At 47.2% G+C, this 19,923-nt stretch overlaps 1 long non-coding RNA gene across 1 annotated transcript in view; it reads right to left on the bottom strand.

Moving 5' to 3' along the window:
* LOC146812136 (uncharacterized) overlaps positions 1–18,972 on the bottom strand; it is a 146,100-nt gene extending 127,128 nt beyond the window's left edge. Inside the window, exons 1-3 of the long non-coding RNA XR_014965873.1 lie at positions 18,836–18,972; positions 10,158–10,257; positions 6,203–6,477 (exon numbers count right to left, since the gene is read on the bottom strand). This is a non-coding gene — a long non-coding RNA (uncharacterized LOC146812136). The remainder of the gene's footprint in view (positions 1–6,202; positions 6,478–10,157; positions 10,258–18,835) is intronic.
* Positions 18,973–19,923: the final 951 nt, after the last annotated feature.

Genomic DNA, 19,923 nt, shown 5'->3' with positions numbered 1-19,923 from the left:
TTCGCGGAGCAAATGCTCCTCTTGGATTCTTAGGAAGACTGCCTAGGCCTGATCCGACCTCCAGGCAAATCTGCATCTGGGCAGGTTCTGTGTCGCTGCTCTCCTCGCCCTGTCCACACAGAGGAGGCCAAGGTCAGCCCCACGACTCAGTCCAGGAGGTGGCTGGCAGCCCCCACTATATCCTGTGTAGTCGTCGCGGAGCAATTCAAGGTGTGTGGGTGAGTTGGGTACCCCAGCGCAGCACCAGTCCAGGCGAGGGGAGGGGGTAAGTCAGGGGCAAGCTGTCCATTTCAGAACTCGTGGAACAGCCTCTCCCTCTGGCTCCGCAGTTCAGACCCAAAGCAGTGGCTGTGTTCCTCAGAGGTCGCTTGGTCATCCGCACCGCCTCCCCTTCACACCGCCATAGCGGCACATGGGAGGTCCAAACGCACAGTCGCAGGGGGCACCCGCCTCCCCCCCACAGCAATACAGGGTGCACCTCAGAGTCAGAGCTGGAGGAGAATAATGACAGCTACGCATCGCTTCTCATCCAGTAATTTAGGGGGCGATGCGCCACCCGCACTGCGCGGGCCGCTTCTGTAGGCCTTTGTTCCTTCTTAGCGCTACGCGAGCCCCGGCGAGGCCTCTGCAGGGCTCATATGTCCTATGATGTACCACATCAAAACGTGGTCTTAATGCGGCTTAGGGCCTGTTAGTGGTCTCCCCAAGCACTTCGCTTGCGGCAGCTGTTCTGGCGGGAAGGGGCAAGTCAGGGGAGCAGGCCGCTTACCTCCATGGACTCTCAGCTGGCCTGTCCCGCAGCTCAGCTACCCAGCCACCACGCGCTCGTTGTCGGACGCGGGGGATCGCCAGGCTGTTTCAGCAGTTGTCTTCTTTCGTCTGAGCAGCGGCTCACGCAGGCAAGCGGTCCCAGTGCGGTTTAGGGCATCCTTATAGTCTTCCCCTGCCCATCGCTAGTGGCAGGTGTTCTGGCGGGTGGGTGGCGAGTCAGGGGAGCAGGCCGCTTACCTTCCTGTACCCGCAGCAGGCCTGTCCCGCAGCTCAGCGATCCAGACACCGCGTGCTCGTCGTCGGCTGCAGGGATCACCAGGCTGTTCTCACTGTTGTCTTCTTTCGCCTGAGCGGCCGCTCGCACCTGCACCCACCAGTTAACTCCAGTAGGGTGGCAATCCCCAGGGAGGGGGGGCCCCAGCAGCTTGCCTCCTCCCCTCAGCTATGTCGACAGCCCCACGTGTGCAGGCCCACGCCTCGTGAGCCGTTACTGCAGGCCGTGGCGCTTCACCACTTCACGTGCGCCTCACTGCTGGGCCTCCACGGGGCACATCGTCGCATCAGCGGTCCGTAGGTGTCGTTGGAGGGGCAGCGCAGACGGTGGGCATCCGCAGTCCTCCCCAGCGATGACCAATGCGATATACTCGCCGATCGGGGGAGGCCGGGCGTCTTGCAACTGCCGACTGCGTCCCCGGAGGTGCTCGGCAGCGCGCCCCTCGGCGCCAGGTCTCACAGAATCGTATTCGCACTGTTTCTTGCGTTCTCCGCCTTCGCCCGTTCCCGGACTTGGGCTGCCATTGAACAGGCGCACGAGTGCTAGCTGGGCGCACTCGGATGGCTGGGGATACTAGAGTGTGACAGGATAATTAGGGGCAGAACTACGGAGCTCTAGCGATGCACGTCCGCCATGCTTGGCTGGCTGGCTGGCCACGCCCCCCGTGAACAGTGCTCTCATTACTAAAACAGAACAGTAGGTAGTTATTGTTTGGACCATAGTTTCCATAGGAAAAGCTATTTTTGTTTCGCCAATAACTTTGTGGCGCTTGATGAATCTTCACGAATTTTTCACAAAACTTCTACTTTTTGGTTCAGCTGCTGTGTTTGGAAGTTTTGGGCGATCTGTCAAGCAGGGACAGAGAAAAAAAAGGGGATCCCAAAACTAGTTTTCCCCATGTTATGTCTATGGGGATTTTTCATTTTTTTAACACAACTGCAGCCCGAACCGCTGATCGGAATTACACCAAATTTGGCAGAAAGCTAGATGTTGGTCTACAAAGCGTGCTTTTTGATATTTGGTGTAAATCCGTTCAGTTGTTTGAGATATTTAACTTAAAAAAAAAATAGATATCTGGAAACGCGAGTCCTTACAGTGGACTCTCGGATCCTACTAAAATTTGATTGGCTGCCAACACTAACCAGGTTAAGTTGGCAGCCATCTTGAGACTCTGCTTGAAGCAGAGTCCCACAAAAAAAGTAAAAACCAAAGAAAAGTGGGCAGGGTAGGAATATCATGACGCCCCCACACCCTCCTGGATATGGTGGTCACCATCTGTGCTTCAGAGGAGATCAGATGGCTCCTACAAAGCAAATAGGAGCCTGTGTATTGGAGGAGGTGGAAGGGATGGTCAGCGAGTGTGTACTACTTAAGGTAAACTGGCACAATTTGGGTGAAACCTATGGTGCTCACTGAAATTCGCTGAGATCAATAGCTGTTAGTTACCATGGCTTGAGTGCTCAGGCCTTTCCTAGAGTTCAGGAAAAATAAAAAGTAAGTAGTCCATGCAAAGCCTAGGATACTTCAAGAAATTTGAATTACCAGACGAGTTTGCTTCAGGGGAGACTGGTGCTCATGGGCAACAGGGGCGTTGCCCTGCCACCATCTGGGAAGAGGCAAGAACAGGAAAAAAACAGCAATTGAAAATAAATTACTGCTTCAAGGCAGTGTCCTGAATCTCCTGGGTGAACACTGAAGATGTCCTTCTACACAGGCACCAGGCGTGTGAGGTTTTATTCAATCTGCAGGCACAAGCTCCAGCAGTGACATTACACGAGGGAGTGCTGGATTAGAATGCCATTGCTCTACTTGGTCTTGGGGCGCATGAATAGTGGACCTGGGAGGAGTTTCAAAACTCCATGCACTTCAATGGCTAGGGGTGGAACAGGCCTTTGAGGACAAGGAGGGAGTGGGTGGCAACAGTGTTGATTATCACAGGAGCTGCTCTCCAGGCGTCAACGCATGGTTAGCACTGTGTTTGGTTTCACTTTGAAAACATTATACAGCTGAGCACGCAATGTTCCAATCTCGACAATGGAGGCCCAAGAAAAGGAAGGAACCAGTTGCTGACAACAATTAAACTAGCAGACTAAGAGTTAAGTGTGCAGTTAAACCACTGCATCAGGATCATCACCCTGCCCCCCACAAACCTTCCTGCTTTAGCAGCTACAGAGGGAGTGGGGTTCTTGATGGGCCTTGTCTGTCTGCAGCTTGGCAGACAGACTCCTAATGAACTAGGGTGAAGAGGGAAATGGTGAAAATATGGATGAGAGGATGACTGGATGAATGGAAAATATGGATGAGTGAAAGGATGGATGTAAAGGTGGATAAGTAAAACAATGGATGAGTGAAAGGCAGGGTAGATGGATGTCAGGATGGAAGAGTGAATAGATGGTGAGTGAAAGGGTACATAGAGGCATGTATGAGTGGATGGAACGATGGTTGAGAGAGAGGATGAGAGATTAGTGAAAGGATGGATAGATTAAGCAAAAGGGTGAATGGATAAGTGAAAGGAAGGATGGGTGGATAAGTAAAAGGATTGGTTTGATGGATGGTGTCCCTGGACCAGTGGTGCCTCTCCTTTATGGGCTCCACAGCTACACTCTCCATTTATATTGTTTGGAGAGTGAATATTAATTCACTCCTGGCACAATCAAAATAAAATACAGACCCGCTTTGGGTCCAGCAACAAACAGAGGCAGCAACTGACATGGATTGCTGACACATGTGCATGAAGGTGCCTGCGCCATTCAAGCACTGAGAATGTCAGTGTGACTAGGTGTGAGTTAAAGTGAGAAAGTCAGTGAAGGAGTTAGTGAGTGAGAATAAGTGACAGTAAGAAGAGTATGTGTGAGAATCAATGTCAGTGAGGGAGACTGAGAGAAAGTAACTGAGTATCACTGTGTGTGAGGCACAATAAGACAGAGTAATTCAGAATGGGTCAGAGTAGAATGAGTGAGATGCATGAATTAGAAAGACTGAGTGAGTCTGTAAACAAAAGGCCTGCACCGCCAGAGCATCCCTTTAGACACTCCGGTGATGCAGGCCTCTCAATCACATCTATGAGACACAAAGCCACCCTGCATGGCCTCAGAAAGGGTAAGACAAGGCACCGCAAATTGCTGCATGCCTTACTGTGTCAAGGAGGCGTGCCGTGAGCATTGCAGTGGGCGTTTCCTCGCAACACCCATGGATTTTGACACTGCCCCAGATTTACAAAGTCACATAAACCTGGGGCAGCACCAGAACCTTACACTTCCCCAGAGCAGGCGAAATATTTATTTCTTCTAGTTGTTTCTTCTTTCCCTGTGCTGCAGAATGCATTACACAGAACAAGGACAATGCCTCCATGGATTGTTTTTGTGCAGCCAGATGTCCCTTCCTGTACAAAAACAATCCTGCCAACAAAGCAGAACAGGGTGCTGTGTCTGTCAAGTCAAGTTTATTATGATATGGAACTCCTACGGATGTCCACAAAATTACACACTACAGGTTAAACGAGAAATACTTCACATTCAATAAATAATTCTTCCTTTGTACAAGGCTGCCTCCCAAACATCTATTATCATACATACTGTGCGGAGTGCAAGGGACAATGAAACAGTCATATAAAACAGCAAAGTGCAAAATGCCGCATACAAGAGAAAAAATAGGGCAAAGCATCCCTATGAAGCAAGAGGAAAAATATTAGGACAAAAATACAATAGAATTTAAATTACCCAATAAACAGCCAAGAAAGTAAAAAAAAAATGATCAATCCTATGACAGACCATTTCATTTGGTGGAGACAAGACAAATAAATGGGTCTCATGGGTAAAATGAACGTTACATTTGATTAATGATGGTCTTAAAAAAATGTGCCTAGCCTTTTGTAGCTCCGGACACACGATTAAAATCTTGAACTTGTAAACAGAACATTTCACAAATTCTCTCCTCTTTTGGGATTTTATCCCAAATGCCAGTAACTTCTCATAGGGGCAACAAGTGGCGTCTCAATAAGAGTGTCAACCTTCTAATCCAATGAGGTAGGTTCCAAGTTAAATAGGGCTGTGGTTTGTTCCCCAGTGGCTCCCACAAACCACCGCATTACGCGACGTTGGCTGACTTAAAGCAGTATCTCTGGCCAGGCTAATAGCCGTTACAGACTTCTTTATAAACAGCAGCAATACAGACTTTGGCATGGAAGAGTCAGTGTTCCAGCCAAGACAAAAAAATCATTTGCTCGCTCAAAGGACCTAAAGAATGTTGATTGTTCTTTCAGCTTAGCAAGGATTTCCACTCCTGTGTTTGTGCTAGGCACCAAATTGTGCGCTGGCTGAAAGGATAGGAATGCACTGTATCTCGTAGACATACATTCCTCCCTTCGAGACAAAAGATTTGCGGCGCTGCACTACACCAAATCTTTGTAAATGAGGCCCTTAGTGCAAGAACGTGTGAGGGAACCCTTCAAGAAGCTCATTGGAATATGAACAAAGGATTACACCCCCCACTTTTAAAAGTCACCAGCCACCACAGGTTTGCGTCCATTGTGAAAGGAGCCGGACGCTGCAAGACAGTCCACCAACTTTCTAGCTAAAGACTCATGTTAGTGTTTCTACTGGCATACCCACTCTCAATGTGTTAATCATGCACCTACCTATAACCAGTAGCATCCTAGTTCAACAGACTGCTTTTGTGCATGGTGTAAATATCAACAATTCATGGGGCACTACGCAAATGCGTAGCCCACATGCTTGAGAAAAGCAATTAGGCAAAGGCCTCAGAACTATCAAATACACAGCCTCTAAAAACCAAAAAAAGTTAATACAAGATAGAACTAGTTAGAAATATTCACTGTTATTTCTGATGGCAGAAGGAGCTCATGATGGACTCCTTTAAGAGCAAGCAGCATAACCATCATGCTTTACACCACCACTGCCCTTTAATCCTAAACCTACCTTGGCGCGGTGCGGTGCTCCTTCCTGTGCTCAGCTGATCAGCCTTCTGAAAAATGTGATTGGCTCAACGCGAACTCAGAACCCTTTACAACTATCAACATTTTACTTCCTACACATTCCTCACAGGCTCTAGAGTGGATCACAGTGGACACCAATGCCCCAAACAGGGATAGTTACTTGCAACAACTGGCAGAAGAACAAGCTTTACCAGTTCACCTACCCACAAGCTGTGATTAGATGCAAAGCAGACGGATTTGGTGTACCAGTTGATTGGAACAGCTACAGCAGTATCTGAACTAAGCACCTTCTCATTTACCAGCAGACCTTTTACCCTCCACTTGCAGTGCTTCTCACCAGGATGCTCTTTTGCAGGAGCAGGCTCCTTCATGTGCTGCACACAGTATGCAACTTATCGGAGACTGTGGACCTTCACAGTACTGCTCCTGGACAGCACGGATGAAATCAGGTCCCTTTTGTTACTTCAGGAAAGCACACCTGGGGAGTGGACAGAAACAGGTTGAGAAAAGAATCCGCATACAGTGAAGCTGCACAATTGTTGGGATAGGTTCCCAATAGCAAGGACAAATAGCAGTTGATCAGTGTAGCAATTCACCACTTAAGGTTTAAAAGGGGAATAATGGTCAAGTAGTGTTTTGGTGGGAGCAGAGTTACAATGAACACCAAGATAATTTTCATGGAAGCTTGAGGTTCTACAAGAATCAACGACTGGTGTCTAGCAAACCACATAGTCTATTACCCTTCTAGCCTAGAAGGGAAACAGCGTTTACAACACTGTCGCTACAACGCGGTACCATTACAACACAGTCAGTACAATGACCGCGTTGTTACCTCGCATACCATTACAACGCAAGTTATTACAACGACTTGCTGTAGGGGGCATTAGGGTGTTGGATTTGCAATTCAACACCTTCCCTACTGTTGCACAGACTGGAGTTGGAATAGTAAATTATACTATTCCAAACTCCAGCGCCCCCTACAGCAAGTCGTTGTAATGACTTGTGTTGTAATGGTATGCGTGGTAACAACGCAGTCGTTGTACTGACCACGTTGTAAAGGCATGTGTTGTGAACGCATGCGTTGCAACGTCATATATTCAGCCTAGAATGTTTTCGACCCGACTGAAAACTAGCCAATCCATTAAGTTCAGATTCTCCTCACCTGCAGCATTTCTGAACCATTCCACAGCTCTAAAGGAATCATACCCTCAGCCATTCTCTGCATTTAGTCATGCTCATCTTCACTTTGGCATTTCTTTAATGATGTAAAAAAGTACCGTAACAGCCCCCTTTCCAGTCCACAGCTGACCAGCCAATGTCCCCTGGCTGCTCCTCCAGCCATCCCCTTATAAGCTGCAGGCCAATTAGCCGGAGATACGTTAGGCAGTCACAGGCCCATTGAAAACTGCATATAATGCACAATAGGACCTTCTGGGGGTCCAAGAAGGGGACTTGCTGAAACCAGACTCCATGACTTCCATCTCAACTTGTATCACACATTTTCATTTCTAAAACTAGAAAACTAGTAAATGTGCTCAGTATCTGGAATGGGATTGGGGGGAATATGGGGCATGAATAGGGAGACCACCTGAACCATCACCAGCATTTTCACATAAAAGCATGTAATATTGGGAAAAATTGCATTTAATCCTTTGAACAGCAAACTAGAGGAAAAAGGTTTGAGCCATCCAAACAATTCCCAAATTAGGCAATGTGGTCCAATTTGTCCTGTTAAATAACAAGATAGGATTTTATAGAAGATTTAATCCAAGTAGGAACCTTGAGCCACTCTTGAATCTGCAAACATGAACAAATTATTCCTCCTCAACCAAGAAAGGGGGCAAATCCAGACAGTAAACATGCCACCCCCGGGCATCTCAAGTCTCACTTCTACCCAGTAATACATCCCTGAGAACCATGAGCTGTACTCACCAAGCATGACTCACCACAAAATAGCTATATAAGCAGAGGTGTGGCCAACAATAATGCAGCACGTGCAATGGCACCGTGGCACAAGAGTAAAGGAACGCTGTGCACTTCCATTATGGTGGAATTTTGGTAGCTTACCCGGGGCAGTGGTATGGTCATTTGCTTGCATGATGCCCTCATGTTTTCTTGCAAGGACATGAAAATGGCCACACACATACAGCCACAGACCCTGGCCTACAGGGCGTAGCATGCTGCCCATGTAGGCAAGCACTTCATTGCCACAGAAGTAGTGAGTCCTATATAAAGGTTGTAATGCAAGCATCTGCAGAACTGCTGATAAGTCTAGAAGCAGCCTTAAAGAAAGGAGTCAAATGATGGGGTGTGAGGCGGCACTGGTAATGTTAACCAAGAGAAACGGGACAATGGAGCAAATGGAATTATAACTACAGATAAGAAATCAAAATGTGAGGACAGTTAAAAGTAAGGAGCAAAATAGAAAGGGAGAATGTTTAATAAGAGGAAAGAGTAAAATACATAATATGAAGAGGAGTGAGGCTTAAGCATAGAGTAATTGTGGGGGGGGGGGCGGGGGAGTGAGGAATGGAAGCACAGGAATAAGAAAGCCAAAGCAAAGGAATGCAGTTAGAGGGAATAGAGGCAATGAACTTTACAGCAAGAAAAAGTGGGGAGGAGAGAAAAAACAAACAGCTTCATGAAACAAAAGCACCAATAGGCTAGGGCAGAGTTAAGAGGTCTCGGGTTATGCAGTTATTTTCTTGCAGTAGCAAATGCATGGACTGCATTATCCCAGCAGCCTACTCCCAGCAGTCCACTCATTGTGACTTGATGAACCCACGTGCAGCATCTGAGTACCACCAAGTGTGTGAACTCTGCTCCCAGAGCCTGTGATGCTTAAAGGAACAAGGAATCCGAGCTCCCTCAATTGAGGCTGAAATGTTGGGCAGGGCAGTGAAAAAAAACTGCAGAAGCCCATAGAGGAGAAGAAACCTACCAGTCAACACCTGCATCTCACAGACCTAGTGTGGAACCTGGGCATCTTGGAATACTAGGTCACCTGGTAGGTCACTACCAAGGTGATGGAAAGTATTTGGATTTGAGTGTCCAGTGTCAGTTGCACTGAAGGACTTCTGCAGGGATGGATGGAATCTCCTTTTGAATACAGCAATCTGCTTTTGGCAGTACTGCAGCTCTTGTGTTTCATTTGCTAAGCTGCCTTTTTGAATTGACACATCTAGAAACTGCAAGTCCTGAGTAGTACCATTTTAGTGATTTCAGGTGTCGCTGGGCAAGACATTTTTGTGGGTCCCTGGATGGATCACATTTTAAAGTTTGGTCATTTCGCGATATTCAATGGTACCTTTTAACTAGGTCACAAAAACAATTGAGATTCCTTGCCTGGAACTTCAAATATTCTTAGGACACTGTTTTAGAGAGGGTAACGATGTGGCAGTAGGCAGAGAGGTTTGGATAGAGTGAAAACTAGACTGAAAGCTCACGTTTCCCAGGGGGCCCCGGACAATTGCCGACTTTGAGCTATAACTCCTCATGACCAGAGAAGTGCCAGAGAGAGCGTGTGGATAAGGGGTGTGAGCAGGGCAGATGCTGCAGAGGCCTGGAGAAGACTGAAGCAGTATAATTAAGTTGCTTGAAAATGTTAGGGTCTCCCTTGTCAAAGTCACCATCAACCTGATAACATTCATCCCCACCCTGCCCACCCTCCTCCTACCCCACTAAGTTATTGAACATGCGATATAGCAAGTCTGGTTTAAAATGACTTCTTGGCGATATACAAGGGCCATAAAGCAGCTCAATGATCGTATAAACACTGAACAATTTGCAGAACAATGTTCTATTTGCCACGCCTCCCTTCCATCTGATGCTTTAAAGGACCCAATATGGTCGCGCTCAGATTACCAGACATTCATTTGATAGGTAGTGCTCCAGCACATCGCAGCAGCGGTACATTACTACCAATCCAAGTCTACAAGTGCTTCCCCATGGGAAGTAGGTACTTAAGATACCCAATGTACCTCCATTTCAAGTATCTTGGACCCTGCTGCCCTCGTTTGCTCCCCTCAGAGGAGCCAAGTTGCACCTTGACCACAGGCAGGAGTTCAATTTGTCAGTATATTTCTGTCCTTTGAACTAGGGGTGAAGTATCAGGAGTTGAAGATCAGCCATTCCACTCTCAGAACTATGCTCACTTACCTGGGGAAATGTTGGGCATGTCACTTCCAGGGGTCATGGTGCCTCTTCCAGTTACTAATCCCCGTACTGCAGTAGAAACACCTTACACGGTCATCATAACCTGCAGAAGACAGAGCTGGTGAAAGAGGGAACTGCTCAGCCATAAACCACCCCACGGTCCCAGGCCACAAAATCCCAACCACCTATGTTTTCCTTAGTGACAGTGTCTTAAAGCAGAATAATCCCACTCTAAGTTCTTAAGAGAATTTGGAGTATTGGCTGACAAATGACCAGAAACCCTATTTATGATTGGGCCTTTGATATTTGCCAAAAATAGAAGTAGTCTCTATATTTTAAAGTAGATACTTTTGACTAAATCAGCAAAACAGAAACAAATGTACATAGGACCAATTCTGGGTCCCATCGATATAGCAGCTGTCAGACGTACGGCTGCAATTGATTATCATTGCATACAGGAGTAAGAATTTCATAGGAATTTTATTCTCTTCCCAAATGACTTGCATCAAAAAAGTTGTACACATTTAATGAAATGCACCTGTGGAAAGAACTTTAAAGAAGGATTGTACATTTGTCAAAAGGTGTGCGGTGATGAAGGATTAGCTTTGACAACTCTCATATTTTTTTTGTTGTTGCTTTTTTAAATTATTTTTTATTAACCAGTTGCTTGATACATATCCATATACATCATCAATACAGGATGGAATAGGGCTTCATTAGTTTAAGGAGTAATACAATTACAATCAATTAAATCTCACAATTCCGTAGCCAATCATCTTGAGCATTAATCACATTGATTTTTAATATTCTCCAGGTACGATGTTCATTAACTTCTATACTTTTCCCATTGGGTCCAAACTTTTGGGGGGCATCCTCTACTCGCGTAAACCACTTTTACGGCTTGCTGACACCAGTCTAGGTCTTATTTCCAGGCCCCCTCCCTTGGTGGACCAGCTGCACCCCATGCGCTTGCTATATTCCTCTTTGCTACTCCAGAGGCCAGTGTAAGCCATGTTTTAATATGCTTGGGCCGGGTTAATTCCCTTGTCACTCCCAGTAAGTGCCATCGTGCCTCGACTGGAACCTGTTTATCTACCACTGCTGCCATTACCCAGGATACCCCTTCCCAGTACTGTCAAATCTTGGGACAGGCCTAGAGGATGTGGAAAAAGGTGCCCACCTCCCCACAACTCCTAGCACATTGACTGGAGTCGCAGCGGCCCAACCTTTGTTTCAGAGTTCGGGTAATGTATGACCTGGGCAAAATCCTAAGCTGGACTAGTCTAAATCTTGCACGTATCGCAATTTCCCTAGGGCTCTGAATGGCCTCTGCCCAGTTGCCATCTTCCAACAGTACCAAGTCCGTCTCCCATGCGTCCCACAAGGGAACCCAAAGGAGCTGTAAATAACGGAACCTCTCTCGTCTGCCAGATTGTATTCTATCGTTGCCCACACACGTAGTTAGTTCTATATAAATGTTGCAATGCAAGTGTCTGCAGAACTGCTGATAAGTCTAGAAGCAGCCTTAAAGAAAGGCAAATGATGAGGTTCTCGAATGTAATCATTGTTCCATTCCGCCAGACGCCCCCGAGCTTGTCGATCCCGATGAGGCTCCACCTACGGAAGCCCATCAAGCCACCCACCTCAGCCAATTGATCGAGTGTCCCATAGGGGGGTATGGTCCGTGAGTTTGGATTCCCACCCCAGTAATTTTGTGGCCACCCGCCATACCTGAATAACCGTTCTCGTGTGTGCCGGGAGATGCGACTTACGTCCTCCTCTATACAATACCACAGGGTAGCCCCCAGGCCCCATTACGTGATGGTCCACCATTTAGGCAGGTTCCGTGTATGGCGCAAAGACCCAGTCATTCACGTTTACAAGCTGGGACGCCAAGTAATAGCTCCTGATGTCTGGTACCACCAGTCCGCCCTCATGAACTCCCTATTGCAGCTTATGCAGTGCAATTCGGGGGCAGCCCCCAGCCCACAATAGGGAGTGTATTTGTCCATCATTTGTACGGAAAAACTGTGCTCAAGACCTGATGCAGGGTATTCTGGAGTACATATAACAACCTTGGGAGGGCCATCATTTTGAACAGGACAGCCCTTCCCATAAGCTTTCGCCAATTCACCACATCTCTGTGCAATCGCTCCAACTGAGGCTACAAGTTCAGTTCTAGAAACCTCTCTGCCGACTTGGTGACCCAAATCCCCAAATATTTAAATTCCTCTTGTTGCGCCAGAGCCACACAAACAGACGTAAGGTGCAGAGTTTCGCACCCTAAGGGAAAGACTAATGATTTATCCCAATTTATTGGATAGCCGGAAAAATTACCGAAGGTTCTAAAGAAATGGATGAGTCTGTGGATTGTGTGGCGTGGCCTATGTGCATAAAGCAGGATGTTGTCCGCATATAGAGAGATACGTTCCTCCCAACCACCCCCAACATCTATCCCGTGCACCAAAGGATCCCTATGCACCCATGCCGCTATCGGTTCCAAAGCAATTGCGAAGTCCATCGGGGAGAGCTGACATCCCTGGCATGTGCCTCTGTGGACAGCGAATGGTCTAGATATCGCCCGTTGACCCGAACTCTCCCCAACGGGTCAGAGTATAGAAGACGGAGCAAAGCACAAAACTTTGGTCCAAAGCCGAGCTTAGACAGAACTATAAATGAGAATGCCCACTCGATGCGGTCAAATGGCATACAAGTATCTAGCGACAGCACTGCTGCAGCCTCTGTCGGGCACGATGCCAACTCGTGCATTACCCTGTATAGGCGACGGAGGTTCAGGCTACTGCTTCTCTGTGGCATAAACCCCGATTGGTCCGGGTGAATTATTGTGGAACTGATGGGACGGAGTCTATTTGCCAACACCTTTGCCAGCACTTTGGCTTCAAAGTTGAGCATGGAGATGGGCCTATATGAGCCACATAGCTCAGGTGGTTTGCCAGGTTTAGGAATGACCACTATTGTGGCTAGCCTAAGGTCCTCTGGTAGACGTCCCTCCTCCCGCGCCACGCAAAATCTGTTAAACATCTTCTGCTGGGAGTGTCAGCAGGGATATATCTTTAAGGAATTCAGTGCATTCCTCTTCCGTTGTGGCTGAGGCCGAATGATATAACATATCTCTGCCTGGACATAGCCTCTTGGAAACACTTTATATGCCTCCCACAACACACACTAAATTAACCGAATCTGTGTCCTCTATGAAGTATTATTCTGTGCGTTCTCTAAACTTGTCCTGAAATTCATAATCCCGAAAGAGCCAGGGATCCATACATGGTGGAAGAACTTTGTTTCGGGCCGGGCCTCGCAAGGACACCTCCACCAGGGAATGGTCCAATATACCCCTAGCTTTATGCTGCGCGTCTCTGAACTGTACGACGTGCACACATTGTGTGAAAATGTGATCTAATCTTGACCCACTAACATGTACTACCGATATATGTGTGTATTGCCTAGTGGATGGGTTATGCTCTCTCCACAGATCTATAAGCCCCATTTTTACTCGAATTTCCGCAATGGCTGGGGCCCCCCACCTTGGAAGATGGCTTGGCTCTATCCAGGTCCCAGGACATCGTTCCATTCATATCTCTCCCCAACAGGAGGATCCCGTGGGTAGGTCCAGTATTAGTTTGTTTAGCAGCGGAAGCGTATCCGCGTCAAGCTTCGGGGGTACATAGGTGGAGCACAGGTTAAGAGTGCGTCCTTTCCAAGTCTCTGTCAGTGCCACATAGCTGCCCAGAGAATCATGCCATATATGTCCCAGTATAAAGGGTACAGCTTTACTGACTAGTATTGCTACCCCTCTAGAGCCAGAGGTAAATCCTGCGTGTGCCAGGAGGTCTTATCCAAACCTGTTGAGTGCCAAGTAGCACTTGTCCTTCACATGTGTCTCCTGCAGTAAGACCAGATCAGGAGAATGTCTACGTAGGTATTGCAGTACCAAAGTCTGTTTATTTCTATCATTTAGCCCATTAACATTCCACGACAGGACCCTAATGGTGTTGTGTGTCGATTTAGATACCGTATATAGGTTTCCGAATTTATGTCCTTAAATAGGAACAATTCGCATTGCCCATATTTAGGCATAGAAATCCTACCCTTATTTAGGCATTATCCATGCTAACCAAATACAGGCATGGCCACCTACATCCGTTCATCTACGTCACAACGAGTTCTTGGAAAACCAGACTCTTAAGCCTTTAGGACTTCCCCTTGCTTGGATATTGATTTCTCCAAGAACTCACTTATTATGCATGAACATCTATTCCCTAGGGGTTCATTCATGACGTTCTTCTGCCCAACTTTTATGTCAATACTGGCATTCCTAAACACCTTCAAGGTATAAATATACCTTCACTTACCACGGCAAACCACGGTTCGGCTGCCTACTTGCACGACGCGGCTCACCACGGCAAGTTCGGAAGGAAGTCAAGTCCCCGCCTGATGCACTGACCAGACGCTGTCATCCTCCTCGCAGAGAATCCAGCTCCAGTGTTTCTGACCCCCCTTGCGGGGTGTTAGAGATCGAGACTCGGAAAAAGAGTCCAACCTCACTCATTCTAAGGTATGGAGCGGACTAGAACCTAGAGGGACTTTTGGCAAATCTTGGCAACTATAGCTAAACTAGACTATAGACAGACAGCACCTACTTCTTACCTCGTACTACACTTAGGTTAGGTACACTGGGGTAGAACTAGCTAGAAGCATCAGATGAATATTAACATTTTAGCCTGTGTTATTTATGTATGTATTTTTATGAATAGCTGTCATAGCTACAAACCATGCTGTTGCAGTGTTATTTTATCTTACTGCTAATGCTGTACGTATTATACTTCGCATTCTGTCTTGCGATTGTTGCAGTTCATATCTCTTGCACGAGAAATAAGACTGTAAAATAAACCCTTTTTATTGAAACGTCCGTCTAGCTATTTCTGTGTAACTCTGTAGAAACTAAGCATGCACAATTGACTGAGTGAAACTGTTATCTAATGTACGGTGTCAAATTACTTTACCTCAGACAAACATACTGTACATAGACAATGAATCGTACAAGTGTGTAAATCAATGTACATGAGGTTTCTACATAAAGTAATCAGTGTTACAAGGTGTAGGAGTCACATATCATCAACACTGTTAGGCATTATATGTTAAGAGTACGTGCTCAGGAGAAAACCAAAGTCTGGTTTTAAAACATAATGCAGTGGTTACATGTAAAAAGACTTTATTACCACCCAAATAAACTCTTTTTAGCAACCTTGGAATAATCATAGCTTGAGGGGAAAAAAGGGACAAGCTATGCCTTACAGTTTACATACAACTCCTTGATGCCCGTTCATTGCTCACTGGGCTATATTAGAAGAATATTAACTTATTAACTGCCAGTAACCAAAGGATCTTCGTAACAAACGAAGTAACCCACTAAGTGCTCTATATACAATACAAATCCGTAATTTGCATGTTGAAAGTAAGGTTGTTGCCTGGTAGAATTTGTACCGGCATGACCAGTATTTTAGGGTCCCACAGTACTGCCTAGTGCCACACACAACAGGTTAATGCAACTCAGTATAGTGTCACCCTGTATTACCACAGGGTCACCAATTTGTCACGCGTATTAATCGATCTGAGATGATAGCACATTCATTAACAGTCTGCCTTTCCTGCTTCTGGAGCCAAGAGGACTTTGTTCTGTCCTAGGACACAGTTAGATTAGTTGAACGTGAGTATTAACCACCCAGTTGTGATCCTATATCTGCAGTGGGTATTTGAAGTGCCTCATCCACACGGATGGAACCACACCTTAGGACTAGCATGTGTTATTTGCAGTCCCAACTCTGGTCTGACAGATAATAGTGCACTTTGCAGCTTATTTTACCAGGATAAGTGGCAGCTGCTGCATTACATGTTCAAGCAGGTCAGACACGGGTGAACAGACTTTGTCACAGCATGCGGTTTGCCCAGGAGTGTAGCTACAAATGATGCAGTAGGTGCAGTGGCACCAGAGCCCAGGGCTGCGAGGTGCCCACTTCACCCCAATTGTGTTGGGCTGAGGTACTGTGTCTTGGGAATCTTGTCAGGCTGCACCGGACAAACCGAATAATCTCTGCCTTCAGCTAGATTAGCTCTTAGAAATGGCATAAGCTAGTGAACCCTGGAGAAGAGAGCCGAGGTGGTCATCATAAGTTAGATACAACAGCTTACAAATGTGTCATGCTACGTGTGTGTAGAAAGAATGAGTGTCTCAGACTAAGAGAAAGCGTGGCAGTACGGGAAGTAAGTGCAACTTAAGTTCATCCTGTCATCGTGTTCAGTTACAGTGCTGTTTGATTCACTGAGTTACTAAAGCACCAAGAGCTACAAAGGCATCTCACCCACATTTCAAGGGTGGCAGTTACGTTCAGCAATAGCCTGGAGGGAAAAAATGCACTCATTCAGAACACTTGAGAGCCAGAAGGATGGCTGTGCTCAAAGAGCTCCCCACAGTCGTTAGCTGACTATTGGTGGAGGGAATACTAGAGGAAGCCAGCCGGGTGTGTTGCTGCATCCTGAGAAAAAAAGAAGCGTGGCGTAGACTGATAAGAGTGGGGGTACTGCAGAAGCACAGAGGAACATGGGGGCAGTGAGTTCAGGTTGTAGGAGCCTGAAAGGAGGTACTGCTACAAGATCACGGAGAAGGGAGAGAACACTCCTGTAGTGGCATGTTTTGGAGGGAATAACCCTGTAGGGTCCTATTGTCACTAGAGAGAGTCCCTGTGCTGGAGCAGAAAGGGAGGGAGGTCTGCAGTACGACAAGTGAATACTGAATGAACCGAGATTAAAGCAGTCAGTACTGCAGTTGCCTGGAGGGATAGTGGATTTTGGGTGCCTGGGGAGACAGGGTGCTGCGGGGATCTGGAGGATGGGTGAGAGACTGCTACATCAGCTGTTCAAAAGCAGCGTTGGCATCAGGTCAGTCATGATAGCACCAAATTTCTGGTGCCGATACAAACTGCATTGTACTCAATTAATGCGGGACGGAGTTCTGAAGTGTTCTTAGTGCCAACATTGGCAACACACCCCACCCACACAAACACATAGCATGCATGCTACATAAATAAATGCACAACACAACTTTTGTTTGGGTAAATATTGCTGCAGGTTTATTACATACAACGGTATGCAATATGGTGGGTTATCTTACGGGCCATCAAAGGGCAGGCAGCCATCTGGGCCGCCTGATGAGCCAAGCAGCATTGGGGCAAACACCATCTGTGCTGCCCCTTCTGGTGATCCTCTTCCCGAATCATGTGACACATTTGGTCCCTTTTAACTCACGCCCCTTCCAGGACGGAGCGTAGCAAGGTAAGCCCCCGGTTGTTCAGGCCCACAACCGCCCGAAGGACTAACGGGGCGCAAACACGGTTTTCCAGGAACCTCCCATGAGGCTCCTGGGATTTGGCTCTGGCACCCCTATTGTGCCGCGCAGAGGTAACCTTCTGTACCCATTTGCTTCCAGACACGCCAGAAGGCGTGTCCGGCGCAAAAGAGGATGCCCGGATGGTGGGGGAAGGTCTACATATCTTCGGTGCGCCGGAAGTGACGCTCCTAGCACACCACAGGCCAGGATGGGGCGACTCCTCCCTGAGTCCCAGCAATAGAGAAGGGGGTGGGTTGGTACCCAGATGGCACTAGAGGGCCGCCCTCTTGAGTGGCCCCCTGCTTGGGCCACGGGCAGCCGCAGATTTTATGTGAGTGCTAAGACCTGTCCAGGATTTTAAATTTTATTTTGTTGTCAGTAGTGTTTTTTATTTTATTATTAATGCAAGACGCAAGGTACGAGAGAGCAAAGAAAAGTTCTTTCCTGGATGAGATTTTCACAAATAGAAACAGTAAAGGAAAGCTTTTGAGCAATCTACCATGTCCATGTTGTTCACTCATGGGCATGCTGCTAGTACTGCATAGAGTAATTAAATGCGGAGGGCACTATGTTGCACTGCTTTGGTAGTTTACCTGATTTGAGTTAATAATTAAACTTTCAGTGACGTGTCACTCGCGCTGTCACACATTAGACATACAAATGTCACACATAGATATTCTGCAAACATGTACATTTTACACAAAAGCAGGATGAAAATTTGGCAGCCTTGGTCCCAGTTGGTAGAAAAAAATTGCAAAATCGCCAAAAGCCAGACATTTTCCCCATGCCAAAAAATAAATGCATTGGAATTTTATGCAGGGCTTTAAGTGGGATGAACAAACTGGGGGGGGGGGGTCTCTCAAAATGGCGTGGCTGATGTAATTGGGGAATGGTTTAAAACACGCAAGCTGAACATCCGTGCTTAGCGTAGTGTGCTGCCTAAATGGTAATTTGCTGCTTCTGTCATTGCATCCAGATGTATAATACAAGCAACATGGGTGTTAGTTCCATAAGCTAAAGAAGGAACAACTATGGCTTCGTTGTATATACTATTGAAGATGTTTCAGTTCTGTAAAGTGTGAACGAACTATAACGAGTGTCTTTAAAGTTACATCAACGCCAGGGAAGGGCGGCACTGCTGCAGTTAAGATTTGTTTTCTGCTCTTGAGGGAGAGAGCAAAAACAGAGAGCCCGATAGCGACCCGTCTCAGCACCTGCATAAAAAGCGGCCGCGCCACTGAAAGACCAGATTTTATGTAATCACAAGTTATTTTACCTGACTTTAATCCTGGGTAAATTTGATGTGCACAGTGACGGTTAAAACCTGCCGGCTGCCGCGTCCACTAACGGCGGAAATCCATACAAACAAGGCCTGCCCCTAGAGAGCACATTGGTCCAGTGACTCCGGGGGCAGGCCAGAAGCATTTTGCAGGGCCGTCATAGGCAGCGCTTTCGCGCTACGAAAGATGACGGCCCTGCGCTGCTCCGTGAGCTCTGCAGGATTTTGATTGGCTGCGCTGCCCCCCTCCGAGATTTTGTGCACTCGGCCAAGTAAAGCCCAAGGGGCTAATTTATGAGCCCTTGCGTCACTTTTGCGCCGCCGGTGCGTCACTTTTTGTGACGCACCAGCAGCGTAAAAGATGCACCATGTTGCATCATATTTACAAAGTGACGCATCTAGGTAGATGCGTCACTTTTTAAACCCCTGCCCCACATTATACCTGCGCCAGGTATAATGGAGCAGATTTACAAGCCCCTTGCGCCTTCCTGCGCTGCAATTGCGTCACTTTTTTTGACACAACGGCGGCGCAAAAAATGCGGCCTATTTACAACGTGACGCATCTAGGGAGATGCGTCACGTTGTAAAGCCCTGCGTCACATTATACCTGCGTCAGATATAATGGGGCAGATCTATGTCGGAGATGCGCCACTTTTACGCCGCCGTTGCGTCACTTTTGTGACGCAGCGGCGGTGTAAACCCTGCGCCACGTTGCGCCATATTTACATCGTGACGCATCTATGGAGATGCGTCACGATGTAAAGCCCTGCGCCACGTAAAACCTGCGTCAGGTTTCACGTGGGCGTGTCGACATAGGGGGGGGGCGTTCCGTCGCAGGAACGCCCCTGAAAAGTGACTCAGTCAAATCTATAAGATTTGACTGAGTCACTTTCCCAACGCTGATGCGCCAAAACCCTGCGCCTGCTTGAAGCAGGCGTAAGGCTTGACGCACCATGTTAGGGATAGGGTTGGTTGGAACAGTGCTGGAGTTGCGTCGCTCAACTGAAGCTCTGCGCCAACCTTACGCCATTGGATGCGTCACGCATCTGCTTATTCCTGCGCCATGATGCGCCGCATTATAAATG

The sequence above is a fragment of the Triturus cristatus genome, chromosome 7 (genome assembly GCF_964204655.1).
Source record: "Triturus cristatus chromosome 7, aTriCri1.1, whole genome shotgun sequence".
NCBI classification, from domain to species: Eukaryota; Metazoa; Chordata; class Amphibia; order Caudata; family Salamandridae; genus Triturus; species Triturus cristatus.
This window is presented reverse-complemented; position numbering and strand designations above follow the sequence as displayed.